This window comes from Phoenix dactylifera, unplaced genomic scaffold, assembly GCF_009389715.1.
Source record: "Phoenix dactylifera cultivar Barhee BC4 unplaced genomic scaffold, palm_55x_up_171113_PBpolish2nd_filt_p 001456F, whole genome shotgun sequence".
NCBI lineage: Eukaryota > Viridiplantae > Streptophyta > Magnoliopsida > Arecales > Arecaceae > Phoenix > Phoenix dactylifera.
This window is the reverse complement of record NW_024068772.1, coordinates 81,954-99,007: the sequence shown is the minus strand read 5'-3', so window position 1 is coordinate 99,007 and position 17,054 is coordinate 81,954. Positions and strand designations below refer to the sequence as shown.

The following is a 17,054-nucleotide window of genomic DNA, read 5'->3' as shown; positions in this document are numbered from 1 at the left end:
TCAAATACTAAACATCAATATGAATGTTCCCTGCTTTGCTAATGAGAGCGGACATCCATTACACATTCTAAAGAATATCATTACAATGTTTTAATTATAGCGGGTTTATTTTTAAAAATACAAACAAAAAACATCAAACCTGTCCTAATACGACCTGAATATTAGCTTAATCCTGTCACTATATTTTGACATGGCCTTGAAGATGCTGATGACAAGATTATTAGCTAGAACCTGTATAACAAAAGCCATAGGTTTGAAAGTCAGAGTCAAAACTTGCCAATAAATTGGTTGGGTGTGCATGAAATGGCATTTAATAATGCAGGATGTTTATTCTTTTTGGTTTCTAATGGGTGGATGAGTGCTGCGGCCATCCTGTAAAATAAGAGCATGATTTGTTAGTTATCTTGGGTATTGTGTCGTATTAAACTGCACTGAGCAATCATAATCAACAGTTAGATATTTTTGTGTTTATCTAAATATGGTACACTTGCATGGTAAAATTGTGATTATTTCTCTATATATACAAATCTACATATCTTTCATGCTGTCTTTGTTTTTTATCATTTCTTCTTACGACTACTAGATTTTCCCCCATCTTTTTATTAAGCAGGACCACAGTGGTGACAGAAACTCTTGGAGGGAGCTTTTCGATGTTGTGATTGCTCAAGCTAATAAGCCAAGCTTCTACACTTCTGACCACCCATTCCGGTAACCACCATTGTTCTTATGACTGTTTACCAGCCTTCATGTCTTATGAACTAATGATGTAAAGTAGAGGTTCTGTTGCTTTCCTTCATTTGGATCACATAATTCCTTGTACTGTTCTGGAAGCACATTTTTTAAAAACAAATTGTTACCTGACAATCAAAAAGCATTTTCAGTTTTTTCAAATTTTGGTACTTTTTAATGCACTCTCATGGTCATCATCTACCTTTAAAGAATGTGAATCATTGCATTTTGGCACTGATTTTTGCTTTAGCAATTTCTGCTGCTTTAGATTTTCTGTCGTTACGACTAGTTCTAGCATATGACCCACTACTGTAAACTATTTTCTAGATCTTTGTACTTGATCTGCCAACCTAATGTTCTATATTCTGCGTTCCCCATTTTATTCTTGTAGGTGCTATGACATTGAGAAGGACACCTTAGCTTTTACTGCAGTGGATAGGTTTATCCCAAACCAAGTTTACTATCATGGTTGCTTGAAGTCATTTCTACAAATTACAAAGTGGAAAGGCCCTGAAGTATGTAGTGGCTGATAAAATAATTTTAGTTTCAAATTATTTGCTTTCAGAATTCTTTTGAATGAGACTCTAGGCAAATTATTTGATAGCTAGTGTTTGTCTTAAATGGCCATGATATATAATCAATTTTTTATTACTTGTTATGCCTATATCTGAGTTAGTTTTACTAATTGTATAACAGTGAGGTATATGCCTTTGTTTTCTTATATTATTTTTGCTAATAACAGATTTTTTTTCCATTTTGCATGCATATCCGAGAGGACCTTTTTAAATAAATTTCTTATCCATAAATACCTGGTCCATTTATCTATAATTGTTGATTGGTTCAACATGTGGGTTGACACTTGACAGTCTTTCCAGGAAGAGCTATATTTACTAATATGGTAGTCCTTCAAAGGATCTAGTTACTTAGGGAATAGTATTTATCTCAAGGTACGTTGAATCGGTACCGGTAGGCGTACCGGTCGCTTACCAGACCGGTTTGAGATCGGTTCATACCGGAACTGGTCCGGTACGAATCGGTCTTCTGTTTTTTTTTGGGTTCATGTCCGCGCGTTCTAACACCACAGCGCGCGCGCTATGGTTTAAAATCCACAGCGCATGCGGTGTGATTAAAAAAAATGGTACCGGCGCGAACTGGTTGGTTCGCATCGGTACGTGACCGATATGCAGCCGGTATGCATGTGTACCGGTCGGTACCGGCCTGAGACACTCTGGAACCAGTTTCCATGCTGTCTGAATATCGGTTCTAGGCCGGATCAGGCCGATACGGTCCGAACCGGCTGATACGGATCGGTTCGGCAGATCATGATTTATCTATTGCTTATGTGGTCTTTATTTTGTGCTTGTAAGGAAGAACTTACTAGAAAATGCCGGTTCCAAAACATTCTTTGAAAATCGTCTTTGGTATTACATTTTCTGAGTCTTAAGCATTAGTTAGTTATGGCAACACCTGTTTGCAACATGCCTCAGCTTAACCTGATAATGGTAAAAGATGCCGATATCCAGAGTGTTATCTTAAAGAGATGTGCTGCAATTGTGCTTATGCAATGACAATTATGCAAGGGACAGTTTATAGACAAATGCAAAAAGAAGAAGCTTTATGAAAGAAGCACTTAATGCTGCCACCTTGAAATCAGGTGATATTGACACAATAGCAAAAAGGGCTGATATCTGTTAACAAGGAACTAAATGAAATGGAGAGAAAAGCAGCAGATCGACGACTAAGATTTTTAACATGGAATAGGACAATGATAAAAATAAAACATGATAATGTCTACAAGGATATGATAGGATTATTCTAGAAGGAAGTCTATGTTTAGGTCAGAAACATTTAAATGGTATAGATGGGAGATAATGGAAGTTACTGAAATATTTGACTTCAGATAGGGTTTGATGAAACAATCAGAAACAACTTCAAGAAGGCAGGGACACCAACAATGCACAAAATACTAGGGATGAAATAATACATATAAAGACTGTTATGTTCATACATGGTATGGTATTTCTATATATTAGATAAAGCAAGGAGGTTTGGATTTTTAAACTATGGATGTGGATAGGTTAACTTGTTAGGCAAGGTTCACCGTGCTAGTACCGGAGTTCATACCGTACCGGAGTCCGTACCGTCGGCTGGTGGCATGGTTGGTATGGCTCCGTGCCATTCCATGCCAGGTCTGTACCAACACAGCAGAGAGGGCGAGAGAGAGGGAGAACGAAAGAGAGGATAAGAGAGATAGGGGGGGAGGAAGGGAAAGGAGAGGGAGGGAGGGCGGGCCGGAGGCCTTCGTTAGGGCGGACGGATGGGCGTTGAAGGGTGCCAGAGGGCCGGAGCAAGGGCTCCGCCACTCCGAATCTTTGTTTCATTCGAATAGGGGTCCGTCAGGGCCTCCTTTTTTATTTTAAAAATTTTAAGGTGAAGTCGGCAAAAAAAAGGGACCCAAATTTTAAGTGAATGTTGGCAAAGCTTTTGCCTATTTCACTTAAAATTTTTCAAAATAAAAAAGGGCCCCGATTTGAAACAGGGATCCGGAGGGTGGAGCCCATCTTTGGCCCTTCACTGCCCCTCCGTGGCCCTCCCTCTCCCTTCCTCCCGTTCTCTCTCTCTTTTCCTCTCTTTCCTTCTCCCTCTTCCTGTACTATCGGTTTACCGTTTTGAATGCCGGAACCATTCCGGTCAGCCGCCAGCACGGCTTAGTACTTCCTGAACTAGGCGGTTTGGGACGGTTCCGCATTCCTTGTGTTTAGGTGTCTTCTTTAAGCATATGTATTTTTAGATAGGTGAAATAAGATCACTTGTCGTTTAAACATGTTCAAAATTTATCATAAAAAAGAACGTGATCCATACGAGGTCAAAGTTTGGTCACTTGAGAGTAGCTAGTGCATGTTGATGCCAAGGTATGCCGAACCGGCCCGTACTGGCCTGTTCAGCCCGTACCGAACCGGTACCGGTGCCGACCGGTCTGGTTCGGCCAGGACTCGGTGCGAAATGACATTGACTCTGGTTTCACAGCGCGGCATGATGTGGCTTTTAATGCCACTGTAGCTACAGTGGCATTATTAAATGCCACAGCACATGCCACAGCCGAGTGGGCTCGTGCTCGCCGCACTTGTGCGCTATGGCCAGTTCAGTACCGATTCAAACTGATCCGAATTGGTACCAGCGCCGACCGGTACGCCGACCGGTACCGTTTCGGTGATCTTTGGTTGATGCATAAGCGAAGAGTTAAAGGATTCATGAGGAGTTTACTTGGAACACATGCAAGCATAAGTTGGTAGAACTAGTAAAGTAAATAATTGGTAAATTTTAGAGATAATTATTAAAGAGAAGAAACAAAATAAAAGTGTAACCAAAGGTAATGCGGGAATAAATGATTGCATGTATAAAAGGAAACCTAGAGAGGCTTTTAGACCAAAGATGCTAAAACAAGGAAAACTTGGTATGACATGGACCCTGAGAGCAGTCAATGAAAAAAGTCATGCTTGTCGGAATATAGTTGTTTCAAAAGCACACTAGTGCAATCCTTTGAAACTAGAGAAATATGCCAATTATCCAGTGCCATAGTTTTCGTGTGGATGATTCCTAAGTGCATTCTCACATCTTTGTTTAGTACAATTTTTATGAGCACAAGCACATGCATGAGTCCACCTGCTCTTACTGGTGTACGAACATGTTCGGGCAGTGCTTGTAACATGATTCCTTTAAAAGTAGAAGTGGAAAATTGTGGTAAGTCAGAAAAATAATGGCTTACCAGCATACAAACATTATACTTGGATCCCAAATTAAAACAAATTAGTCTTTTGACAAGTTTACTTGAAACTTGATTTGTAAACAGTATACCACATGTTGGTGTGTGAAATATAAAATTATAGATGTTTCATGTTAACCACTGTCTGTTGGATCATCGACAGTGATACCGAGACATGGCAAAATTAAGAAATTTTGCCATCTCTCCACACAGACACGACATTGTACATGTATCCCATGTATCTTTGCATTGGACACGCCTATGCTTCTACCACAATTCTGAATCACCAAAAGACCAGAACCCAGCAATCATAAGATTGGAAGCCCACCTCCCCCCACTTGGGTCCCCCGTCTCCGAAAAAGAGAGGGGAAGAAAGAGAAGAGGAAGAAGAGCTAAGGTGCATACCTTTTCCTCCTCTCTGCACTCAGGCACTTCTCCTCGCAATCTCTCCTTCCGGTACTTCTTTCTCTTTTCATTTCTTGGATTGTATTCTCTTCTTGCTCTCCATCTCCTCTCCTCTTATTCTGCTAGGATGTGACAGCTGTATTCTTTTTTTTTAAATTCCTTACCATAGCCTATCTCCTCTCATGAGAGATAGTAATGTTTCAAAAAAAAAAGGTTACGCAGCTGATGTGACTTTTCTATTTTTTTTCCGACAACCTGCCGTTTTCTCCTATTCTCCTTTTATTTTTATTTTTCTAACACTTCGTAATATTTAGCTCTCAGTTATGGCATCATAATAACAATATTACTATTGCTTTGTATGGACTGCACTTTAGTCTATTTCTATGTTTTGTTGTTTCAAATATATGCATAACATGTCCAAGTGTCTGAATTTTTTGAGATTCCCTTGCCGGATATTTTAGGCCATCTGGACACTTGACTCCCATTTCCTGTGTCCGTGTAACACTAATCATCATTCTCTCTTTTGTGAAGCTCATCTGTTGTTTATCCTCATAACACTTATTTCCTTGATGTAGGTTATATATTTTGGTGATCATTTGTTCAGTGACTTAAGAGGACCTGCAAAAGCTGGCTGGCGAACTGCTGCTATCAATTCATGAACTCGAGGTATGCACTAATCTTGCATGATTCTGTTAGTTACATCTTCACAAGAAAGTCATTCACACGTGCCGATAAATTAATTGGCTTATATATAGAAGGTTGGGGTAGCTCTACTGCTAATAAATATGTTATTATTGATGATCTTGCTACGCTTTTTTTAAGAATTTTCCCCCGCCCCTCTTTAAACGATGATGCGACTGGATAAGTTTGTGTAATACATGAATGAAAGTTACTGAATAGCATATAATATGCACAGCTTTATTATCAGTTTCCTGATAGACCATTGCAATACCGCAGAGCGTAAGAGGGCATTCAAATAGATGATGAATAGTTACTATTTAAAATAACAAATTAGAAGATTGGTTCTTAGTAATCTTGTTTACATTTCTTATATTCGTAAACTAACTATTTAAGTTACAATCTTCTAAGACTGACAACGTATAGGGTTATGTTTGGCTCAAGTCAGCCTTCTATACTGAAACATTAACAAGAGCCAGACTTGACCTGAACCCCTGCAGTTTTGCTGTCTGACTAAATTGGTTAGTGAGAAATTCTCTAGAGTGCTGAAACTTTTGGACGCTTGATTATGATACATGGCTGGGCACATGCTGGATCTTTGACTCTTTGCCTAGTAGTGAATAGATGTCTAGATCTTCCATGATTAGGAGGTTGATGTTGAGGATCATGACTCAAGAGATCTACATATGTGGCATGGATGACATTCAACATCCATCGTCCATAAAAGCAGTAGTATGTTGCATTTCATGGATATCATATATTTGGTTATGTGAATTCCGCACCATTCTTATGCAGATTGTCTGACATCATCTACAATATGGATTAGTGCTCCATAACCATTATTATTGTTGTTGTTGTTATTTTTACTACTACTATTATTGTTATTATTTGTGTGGTTAAGCATTGATTGAATAGTTTTATTGAACAGTATGATTCACCTAGTTGTGCAAGTGTCAAAGCAACTAAAGCTCTAATTTAATATGATCTTTGTAACTTAATCATCTTCATCCTGTTGCTGCTTTAATTTGTCCTAATACAATAATAAAATATGTTTTGTGTGGATGAATTCTTTAACCAGCACTACATCTCTATTATGTGCTGTAGGTTGCTGAGTTACTTGGTTTTACTGAAATGTCAATGTAGACCAATACGTTGAACATAATCACTGTGTAGTGTTGACATTAAACACAACAGTATAATACATCTATAACCATAAAGAGGAAAAATTAACAGTGGCAGCTCATTTTTTGTTTGTACTATATGGATATTAGAAAATGAAATACTTAATCATCTATTTACTTAATGATCCTTTGCATATCAAGCTTGCATGCGTTTACTTAGACTAGCCATATCTTGGCTCTTATGATGATTTTCTGTCATTGCAGAGTGAAATAGAGATCCAAAATGATGAAAGCTATCGGTTTCAGCAGGTAGAAATGTTATACTATATTTGAATTTTATACTTCTTTCCATGAGTACTTAAGTTGGCAATTGTATTTAGTCTGGCTTTTTGACTTGTAACCTGTGCGTTAGAGGTAAATTTGGTTTTATACATAAAATTATGCTTTCTTTTTAACTCATTACATGTCTAGTGCATTGCTGTAGGGTTCTTCCTTGTTTGATAAGATTAAATTGGGTAATCAGTACCATTGGTCTTTCAATCTGCTACCGACCTAGGTTTCTAGGCAAGTCCCTTGATTACCCAAGTATGTCCAGTCTCGGGAGTTGGAACTAGACACCAATCAACAGGGAGCTAGAGAAATGGTTGTATAATGTTCCTAAACATTTATTTGTCATGTCTTAATCCATTGAATTGACCACACAGTGATAGAGGATACAATTTGGGAGAGGCAAAGAAGGCCAGGATGAAACTGGCTCTGCAGAATTAGATGGAAAGGAAAACTTACAGTCTTGAACTAACTACCACAGTCGAGCGAAGTTGATCTGTCGCAGAATAGAAAAACTGGGATGGGGAGGGATACAAGGAAAAATGATTAGGCTGTTTACCCAAGCAAGAGATATTCAAACTAGAGTCCAGAGATGGAACTGGTTCAAAAGCCCAAGCTAGACCTCATACTTAGAACTTTAGCTTCCATATTACTTGAAAAATATGCAGATAAGTTCTTAGAAAGTTGTGTTAAATAGCCTATAAAATAGGGCAAAGTCATGCATTTTGATCTTGAGCATGGTAACTGAAGTATTAAGCATTGCATGCCTCCTCTAGTAGTGTGGTGAAAAAGTGTACTAGAAACTGCATTGAATTTATCCTTTACCCCAACAAGTTTATATTCCATAAATTACAAAATTTTATATAATTATACAGAACTGCCATGAAGTCACATATATTGTGTATGCTTGAAATGATCACATCTTGATATGCTAGAGAAGTGTTTATTCATGAACATACAAAGATAAGTTGATGAACATATTGTGGAGCAGTAGACGTACATGCGTGTGCATGCGTGTGTGTATATATGTTTCCATATTAAGTAATAATTAATTTAATCTAATAATAATAATTTTTTAATATAACAATTATTGCTATATGTACTGTATCTTATTCATTTCGTGATATCTTTTGTAGTTGATGGCAAGGATTTGGGAGATTTGACTTAAGCAATCAATATTTAATGTGTGATCATATATTCAAGACAATTATGGAATGCTTCTAGCACTTTGAAGTGTCTATTTATTGCAGTGGTCTAATGAGCTCTTCAAAATAAGATACTAAGAACATCCTGTAGTTACCAAAGAGCTCATGTTACCAATAGAATATACTGGATTAAGATTGGCTGTACCGATTGGTACCGTACTGTACCGGACGTACCGTATACTGGTGCTGAATCGGCATGTAGTCTTGTACCATACCGACACTTGGTATGCCTCGTCGTCTCGTACCGTACTGCATACCGACACTATAATAGGATGGTATTGGTATGGGGTCTGGTACTAAGACGGTGAACCTTGATATTGATATTCATTCTTAGCTGTTTGAATAATTTTATTCATTATCTAGATAGCCCATAGGTTGAGAGTACATAGATTTTCACCCCTCGTTCATGAGAGCCTTTTTCTCTTTCCCCTCCCTCCCTGCTAACACGAAGACCCACCCACCAAAATCATCTAGCTTTCTCCCTCCACCAACATTGCCCCCAATTTTGATTTGATTAAACATGCAATTGTGAAATAGACGTATATTACCTACTATTAAGGAACTTATGTTTTGGCAAAGTTGTCTCACAGGGTTAAATTGTAGGCTCAGATACTTCAATTTAACATAAAACAAGGGAAGGGTATTTAGGTTTTTTGTCCATCTTTTAGTTTCAGTACTTTTTGCATTGTTTTCTAAGAACTTAATTTAGTTGTTGTTAGGTTGGCCATAAGTTGGTCTTTTTTTTTTTAGAACAACGACGGCTCATACGCGACGGATGTGGGTGCAACCAACAAAATAAGAAAAGAGAAGATGGTACAAAGGATAAGGCACATATACGTGGTCTTCCCAAGTGAAACCTCCAAAGTGGTGAGTTGCAAAGGAGGCCACCCAGTCAGTAGCACTATTTGCCTCCCTGTAGACATGCGTGGCCCAATAGAAACCACACTTATCTAAGAGTCTGCAGATGCATAGAGCAGCGGCCTACAACCATCACCGCATCTTCGACTTCGGATCCACTCGATCATCATGGCCGAGTCTTCGAGGAGGATGCAATCCTCCCCCAGCACTTGCCTCGCATAGATGATGCCCTCCCATGCGGTTTTGAGCTCGGCACTGACGACAGACGTGTCGAAGATCTGCCGACCCCCTGCCGCTATCAGTCTGGCATCATGATCTCTGATGACAAATTCCACACCTCCAATGCTCCCTCTTCTGCCAACACTGCCTTCGAAGTTCACCTTGAAAAAGCCAGGAGGTGGGGGCTTTTAGGAGACCAACACGATTTTGGATGCTGCAGGAGCAGAATGAGAACCCAGATTTCTCTGGCTGTCCCAAGAGATGATGGCACAGTGGTGCAAATAACCTCCACCGCATAAAGTAGAGCTCTGTCTGCTACCATCCTCAGATCCACTCTGCTATTGAAAATTCAAGCATTTTTGTCTAGCTAACAATGATAGGCCAGATAGGCAGCCCTGATCCTCCGCTTCTCAAGGCCAGACCTCCATGAAGAGATCTCCAAGAAATGCAGGAAATCCTTGATCGACGTCCCCTGCTGAGGGACGGGGGAGCTTGAGGCGCATCCCTAGATCTGAGCGGCCCGCAGATATTCGAAGAAGTCAGAGAATATAGACTCCACCTTCAGGCATGCCACACACTTTGGGGGAATGCTCATCCCATGCTGCGCCAGCATGCCTCTAGTAGGCAGGCACCCCCATGCCACCTTTCAGACAAATAAGGCAACTTGGGGGTGGATCCGAAGCCTCCAGATCCAGCCTCCATCAATCTATTGAGCCGTAGTCCTGATCACCCTGAGTAAATCTCGTGCTTTTACTTATAACCTCCCAGTCACGCTCCAGACTCTCCTGTCCGCAACCTCTATAGAAATCGGCAGTGACAAGACCTACTCAGCCAGCTGCTTTCCAAAAGCCCGCAGACGAGATCCTCATTCTACATCCTTTTGGGGCAAATAGATCGCAAACTCTGCGCCTCTCCAGCCAAACAGGGTCGATAAGGGTAGGCTAGTCGCGCAGTGGCACCTTAGAGAGCCAGTTGTCCTCTAAGATGTTGATAGCCCGTCTAGTCTCGATCTCCCATCTGATCTCCAGGAGAACTGCCGGGGTGCAGGCGTAGATCTCTCTCCAAATGAAGAAACTGCGTCAATCAGTGTGGAAGACTGCCGGATCGGTCGAATCCTCATACTTGGCCCTCATTAGAGAGCCTCAAAGACTCTGGCTCCAGAAGAAACCTGACTGCCAGCCTGGTCGCGAGGATCTTCCGGCGCTCGATCAAGGAGTGGGCCCCCAACCCACCACTGCTGGTCGATTTCACACCTAGATGGATCTTCGGGCTGAAACTGATAGTTGACTTTGTCAAATTGACCTAATGTCCGGACGCCGCATAATACTCTCTTAGAATCTTCCAGATTGCTAGAGCTGACCGTCTCGTCGCACGAGCCAGCAGCAGGCAGCATAGCAAAAGACGGACTGAATACATCCTTGAATCCACCTAATCCATAGCGGGTGAAAGCCGAAGCTCTCCAAGGAGTGTCACGAAGTCCCATCTCATCCTGTCGTAGTTTCTCTCCATGTCAAGCTTAACGCCCATTAGACTCCTGCCCCTCGGCGCCCTTTGGAGGTCATATATGAACTCGTGAGCAACGAGCACATTGTCGGATATGGACTGACCACCTACAAAGGCCCTCTGCTCAGGGCAAATAAGTCTGAAGGATGTCCCTCAATTTCTAGACCAGAATCTTCGCCACGGCCTTGTACAGGGTGGTGCATAAACTGATTGACCGAAAGTGGCTCGACTCTGCTGGATCCTGCCTTTTTGGAATTAGGATAAGGAAGGCCTTTTTTCACTCATCAGACATCATCGTAGACAGAAAGAACTACTGGATAGCTACCATCACCTGCCTGATGATATGCCAATACCTCTCGAAAAAAATGGAAAAAATCCATCCGGACCTGGGGCCTTAACCTCACTCAAGGACCAAAGGGCGTCCTGAACTTCCGCATCCAACACTGGGCTAACCAAGCTGCATTCTCGTCTGCCAAGGCCCTCGACAAAGGAGCCGGCTCACATACCACACCACCGCCACCCCTCGGATCGGTCCATGTAGACCTGAAGAACTGCTCTAGGGTCCGTCTAATGGCGTCAAGGTCCTCTGTCATCTATCCACTGCTATCCCTGATCCTGCAGACTCTGTTCCTCTGCTTCCAGATGATGGTCGACTAATGAAAAACCTTGTGGTCTTGTCTCCCTCCGTGATCCACTAAACTCGAGACTTCTGTCTCTAGAAGACCTCCTATTGCCTGAGGAGTGAGTGGTGCTTGGACAGTAAGGCCCTGAGCTCCCCCTGGTCATCGTCAAAGAGGCCTAACCCGCATTCCTCTAGAGACTGGAGCCTGTCAATGGCTGCTTCGGTTTTCTCCACCCTCCTGAAGATGTTTTCCACTTCTTTTCGGTTCCATTTGAGCAGTCGACGCTTGGTCAACTCCAACTTGCGGGTAACTCTATACCATGGAATGCAGAACCGTCCCGAATTGGACGGTTTTACCCATTCCGAGCCTTACCGGTGGCTCATCGGTATAGTTCCGGCTTTGAAAACGGCTCGCTGCCGGAGCCGAAGAAGAAGAGAGAGAGTGAGTGTGAGAGGGAGGGAGGAGCGGCGGCGGACGCCGGCGGAGGGCCGCGGGGGGGCCGGCCGAGGTCGCGACCGCGTATCCTGTTTCGAAAGAAACAGGGAAACGAGCTGCGGCTAAAAAAATTGAAAATTTGCAGCCTCCGCTGCCCCCCACAGTCCTTTGTCCGCGTCCGCCGCTCCCTTCCTCCCCACTCGCTCTCTTTCTCTTCTCCTTCTCCATCTCCGGTAGGTTTTCTTTCTCATTCTGCCGGAGAGCCGATACCGTGCCTGGTACTGGTTTCCTCCGACCCTACTCTGTACATAACATCCCCCCGCACTAGTGTCCGCCAAGCCTCCCGCACTACATCCCACGACCAAGGTATGAAGTACCTTCTCAAAATGGAAAGGACTACAAACCGAAATAAGGTATGAAGTACTCACTAGAGCAGGGCAGTGGTCTGAAGCGATCCGAGGCAGGTGATGAACCTAGAAGTCTGGAAACCTCTGGATCCAGTTGGTCGTGGCAAAAGGTCTGTCGATTCTCTTCCAAATGCCGCGCCCCATCCTATTGTTGCACCAGGTGAGCCTCGGTCTAGTGAACCCAAGGTTGGCCAATCCATTGGCCAGGATAAACTCCCTGACTTCGATCTTGTTGGTGAAGGGCGCCCTCCCTGGGCGTAGTGATGGGCATCGGGCCGTGCCGGGCCGGCCCGGCCCAGGCCCACCGGGCCACGGACTAAACGGGTCGTGCCTGGCCCGGCCCGCTTCGGCCCGCTCAGCGAAAAACGCAAGCCCGGCCAATTAGGAGTCATCTTAATCTATTAGATCAAAATTAATTAGGACTTTAGGAATCCTAATCCAATTAGGACTCATTTCAATTTTAATCCTAATCAAATTAGGACTTTAGAAATCCTACTCCAAGTAGGACTTTAATTTAATTTGAAGTCCTAATCCAATTAGGACTCTAGGAATCCTACTCCAAGTAGGACTCGTATTTAATATGATCAAGCCCATTTAATTAAGTCCAATTGATTCAATTAAATTGCAATCCAATTGCAATTATTCCTTCAACTCACTAATTCTTAGTGGGTTACACCAATTATCAATCAAATTGATAATTATGAATTATTTGTGAATCCAAATCACAATTCAACCATCGGATCGGTCAATACCTCTAATGTGTGTGACCCCATAGGTTCTATTCTGTCTGGTAGTAAGATATATTGCGATTTCTATCACAATATCATTGAAAACTCCTTTCAATGAGTTGGAACAATTCCAACTCATCTCGCCAGGAATCATCGATCATCAAGATAGTCCCTGTGAGTCTCACCATCCATCAGTGACACCTAGCAGCATGTAGTGGCAACCCAGCAGAATGGAATAATGAACCTGTAGGTGCAGTTATCGTATGATACAGTCCTTCTATCGTGGATTCTACAGGACGGAGGTCATGAATAAATCGTCATCAAACCCCATCGTCTGTCATATGTCAAGATTTATTCGACTTAAGTTCGAGAGTGAAAAACTTCTTTTTCACTGTACATACTGCCCCGGCCGAGGTCTTACGAACTCAGTCTTATAAATCATATAGGATCACTCCTTATGTACTAAGGTCGATAGATTCCTTGTAGGTGCATATCTTACTCCTACAGTGAACCTACTGCAACCAATCTATATCACAATGACCCATATGGCTAGAGACCATGTACACGTGCAGTCAAACTACAACCAGGTCAAAGAACTAGTCACACTATTGCAACATCAAGTAAGTCACTGACGAGTGGATAGACATCCAAGTGACTTCTTGCTTTGGTCACGCTCAGTACCACTTCAGTGTCTCTACACTGTGGACTCGAGACTCGTCTATCCATTAGGAAAGCGATCTGTGCACTGATCTCATTGGATCGATCACCGTCCTTGTGATGATCCATTGATCAGGAGCATTTAGAAATTAATCACAATGATACATGGCTCAAATTCTCAACTTTTGAGAATATGCATCATCATCTTATTAATTCTTTGGATGATTCATAGACACATACAATATGAATGAAAAAGATGCCCATTTATTATTCAATCATAATAAAGTCAAGTACAAAACTATGTCCCAGAATTAATAATGTGTCAGCCAAATTGGCTTCTAGGGCATACATCTAACACCACCTCCCCACATTGCGCCACTTCATTCCTTATCTCATTTCAACCTGCCTAAACTTCTCTTCTGTAGGTCATCTAATGCCACCCCTCTCCCCGCACATTTCCCATTTCACCTTCCTCGTTCCCTTTTAACCCGTGCTTTAGCCTACCCCTCCCGCCCATGACCTCCTCATCTCATTCAAGTCGTAAAGTATGCTTATCCTCCATCTAGCATCTAGTCAATACTTTAATAAGAAAACTATGCTATATTTTGACTTTTAGTATCTCATGTGCATGAGCTTACTTGTAATGGCCATCATGCTATATATAAATTTTATTTGAATTTTGAACTATCCCTGTAAGGCCTTAACAATGTTTAACTTTGCTTCCATGCTGTTCAAGGATATCAAATTAGAGCAGTAAATCTGCAGCTGAAAAGTGACATGCTGATGAGGCAATGGATTCCTGCAGGAGGAACTTCAGTACCCATTATGACATTTATGGGATATTTCATATATGGATGTGAGGTGTACTTGGAAATGTAGTTTTTAGGAGGTTGCTTTTTGGCTATTGAGTTGAAATCAGTCTGCAATGATGTCTATGTCTACAGAAATAATAACATAATTCACGGTTAGCGGCATGCTGGAAATCTTGGGATTGCAGTGTCAATGGTGTCTTCCATTCTTTGGACCCCTGTCTCCTCTTCTGAGGTGAACTGAAGGTATCATATTACTGGCTGATTTAAGGAACAATGGAGGGGCAGTATAGCTGGTCATCTCCCTTGCTTGTAGGTCATTTCTTGTGTTTTTGGTCCGTAATCTTTATTCTTCCCATCCTCCCTTTTCTAAATTCCTTCTGAATCTTGTGGATCTTGCTTGGCTTGTTGAGCCTGTTGATTTTAGTATGTTCTCCTCGTACAGAATGCTGGAGGATCGCCTATAGCTCCTTTGGTTTGGTCGTTTGGAATTCGTAATCATGCCAGCTTCGAATATATTGCCATTTCACAAAAAAGAAATATGATGAGTTGAAGTAATGTTGTGATTTTTAAAACCTTAATATAGGGGTGCAGCTTTGTTCAAGTAAAAGAACACTATTTACTTTCAAATTTGGCAAATGGAATAAATTCCAATTTCTTTTTTCTTTTTCCAATTTGATGGCAAATCCATTAAAGAGCTCAAGTTTGTCAGAAAAAGTTGATTTTTCCCTCTAGAAAATTAGCATCTGCCCGACTTTTTTTCCCCAATTAATCCTCATGTTTTTGGAGACCATCAAAATATCCAGTTCTGATATCATTATCCTTTGCTGTGGCTTCAGGCGAAATTTCACATAATACAAGAATTACTTGGTAAAGTTCATGCAACAGTGGTTAGCAGTAAGAGAGGGACAGCTTGCCGAGCACTATTGGATGAATTAAATGAGCAAAGGCGACAGTGTCGTTCTGCAATGCGCAGGATGTTTAATCGTTCTTTTGGGGCAACCTTCCTCACAGACACTGGTCGGGAATCAGCATTTTCTTATCATATACATCAGTATGCAGATGTCTACACCAGTAAGCCTGAGAATTTCATGTTGTACCCTCCCAAGGCATGGCTTCATGTGCCCTATGATATAAAGATCATGCCACATCATGTGAAGGTAGTATGCTACGTATGCCTTTTTCAACATGGAATTTGCTATTTCCATTTCAAAGCTATAGTGTTGGTTGTCACTTCTTTCATTTATTCCCTGAGAGGACTACTTTATTTACTAATTTTGTTTAATTATTTAAACTCAGGATGTTGTTATATCAAAATTCATAGTTTTCTTGCAAGCTATAACAACATCCTTAACAATAATTTTGTGTCATTGGTTGCAGGTACCATCGAGTTTGTTTAAGATATGGTAGGAGTGGATGCCGATATAGTCTAGAGGAGAATTGATTCGTGATACAAGATTCTGATAGATTAAGCAATCTCAACTGGGTGCACTCATCATATGAACTGGGAATTTGCAATTCATTTTCTTGGGGTCTCTTTGTACCGTTGGATGAGAAAATGTTCTCAATTGTAAATTTGTAGCTAGCAGTACTCTCTTTTAGGGGCTTATTTGGATTCCCAGCTAAATTGTTCGCCAAGTATACCTTATGTTGGCCAGGGATTATTATTTTCTCATAGGAGAAATTTCTGGCCTCAGCAGAGTCCATGAGAAATCAGGATACTGGAAGTCATTTCTTAGAAGGATTCCAGCATCCGTTTTTTTTTTTTGGGGGGATCCTATGATCAGCTAGGTTCCTGGATTTGTTAAAATTCTCCACCATCACTGGACGCTCTCTTTCTTAAGATCGGTTTTGTTCCAAGTAAGTGGTTCACGCATCCAAACAGGCTCTTAAGAGCTTTGTTTGCATCTGCTCAGTAACCGTACGCGTACCCTAGTGAGTTTGCAGCTAGAATTAGGCTGGAACTATGTATTATTTCTGTTTATCAGAAAAAGGTCAAAACTTTGTAACTTAAATAGTTTGAGTGGATTCAACTCCTATAGAGTATGTTTGGTTTCCTGGAAAAGGTCTCGAAAAATAAAAGAATTTTAAAAAAATGAACTCTCTGGCTGTTAGGATGCAGGAAAATAACGGATTGCACAAGTAGGTTTTATAGATTTGATTTAAATTTTCTTCCTTTTTCATTTTTCTTAGTTTTCTGAATCACCAAGCACATATATATTACATCATCAAGCATACTTGTAGGACCTCATGAAAAGCAGATAATATACTTTTGTTTGGGAGTCATGTCAAACATCTGATTTTTTTCAGATGGTGCAGATGTCGATGATGGTAATTCATTGTGTTTGTGATGGGAATACGGAGGAAAGAAAGTTGTCACGAGAAAGAACTTACACGAAAAACCCTAAAAAATCACGTTAGCATGATTTAAGGGAAGAATAGGTAGGCATATGGCTATTATATGGTGATGGTCGTTATCGAAGCTATTTTTATTCTCAGAAAACCACACTCAAGATTAAATGGGTAAAAGTTGTTTTTTTTATTATAACAATGATCTTCACAGGGCCAAGGACAACGATGGCAAAAA

General features: G+C 41.3%; 1 pseudogene; it reads left to right on the top strand.

The window, feature by feature from the left end:
• Positions 1–583: 583 nt before the first annotated feature.
• Positions 584–16,567, top strand: LOC120108641 (annotated as a pseudogene).
• Positions 16,568–17,054: the final 487 nt, after the last annotated feature.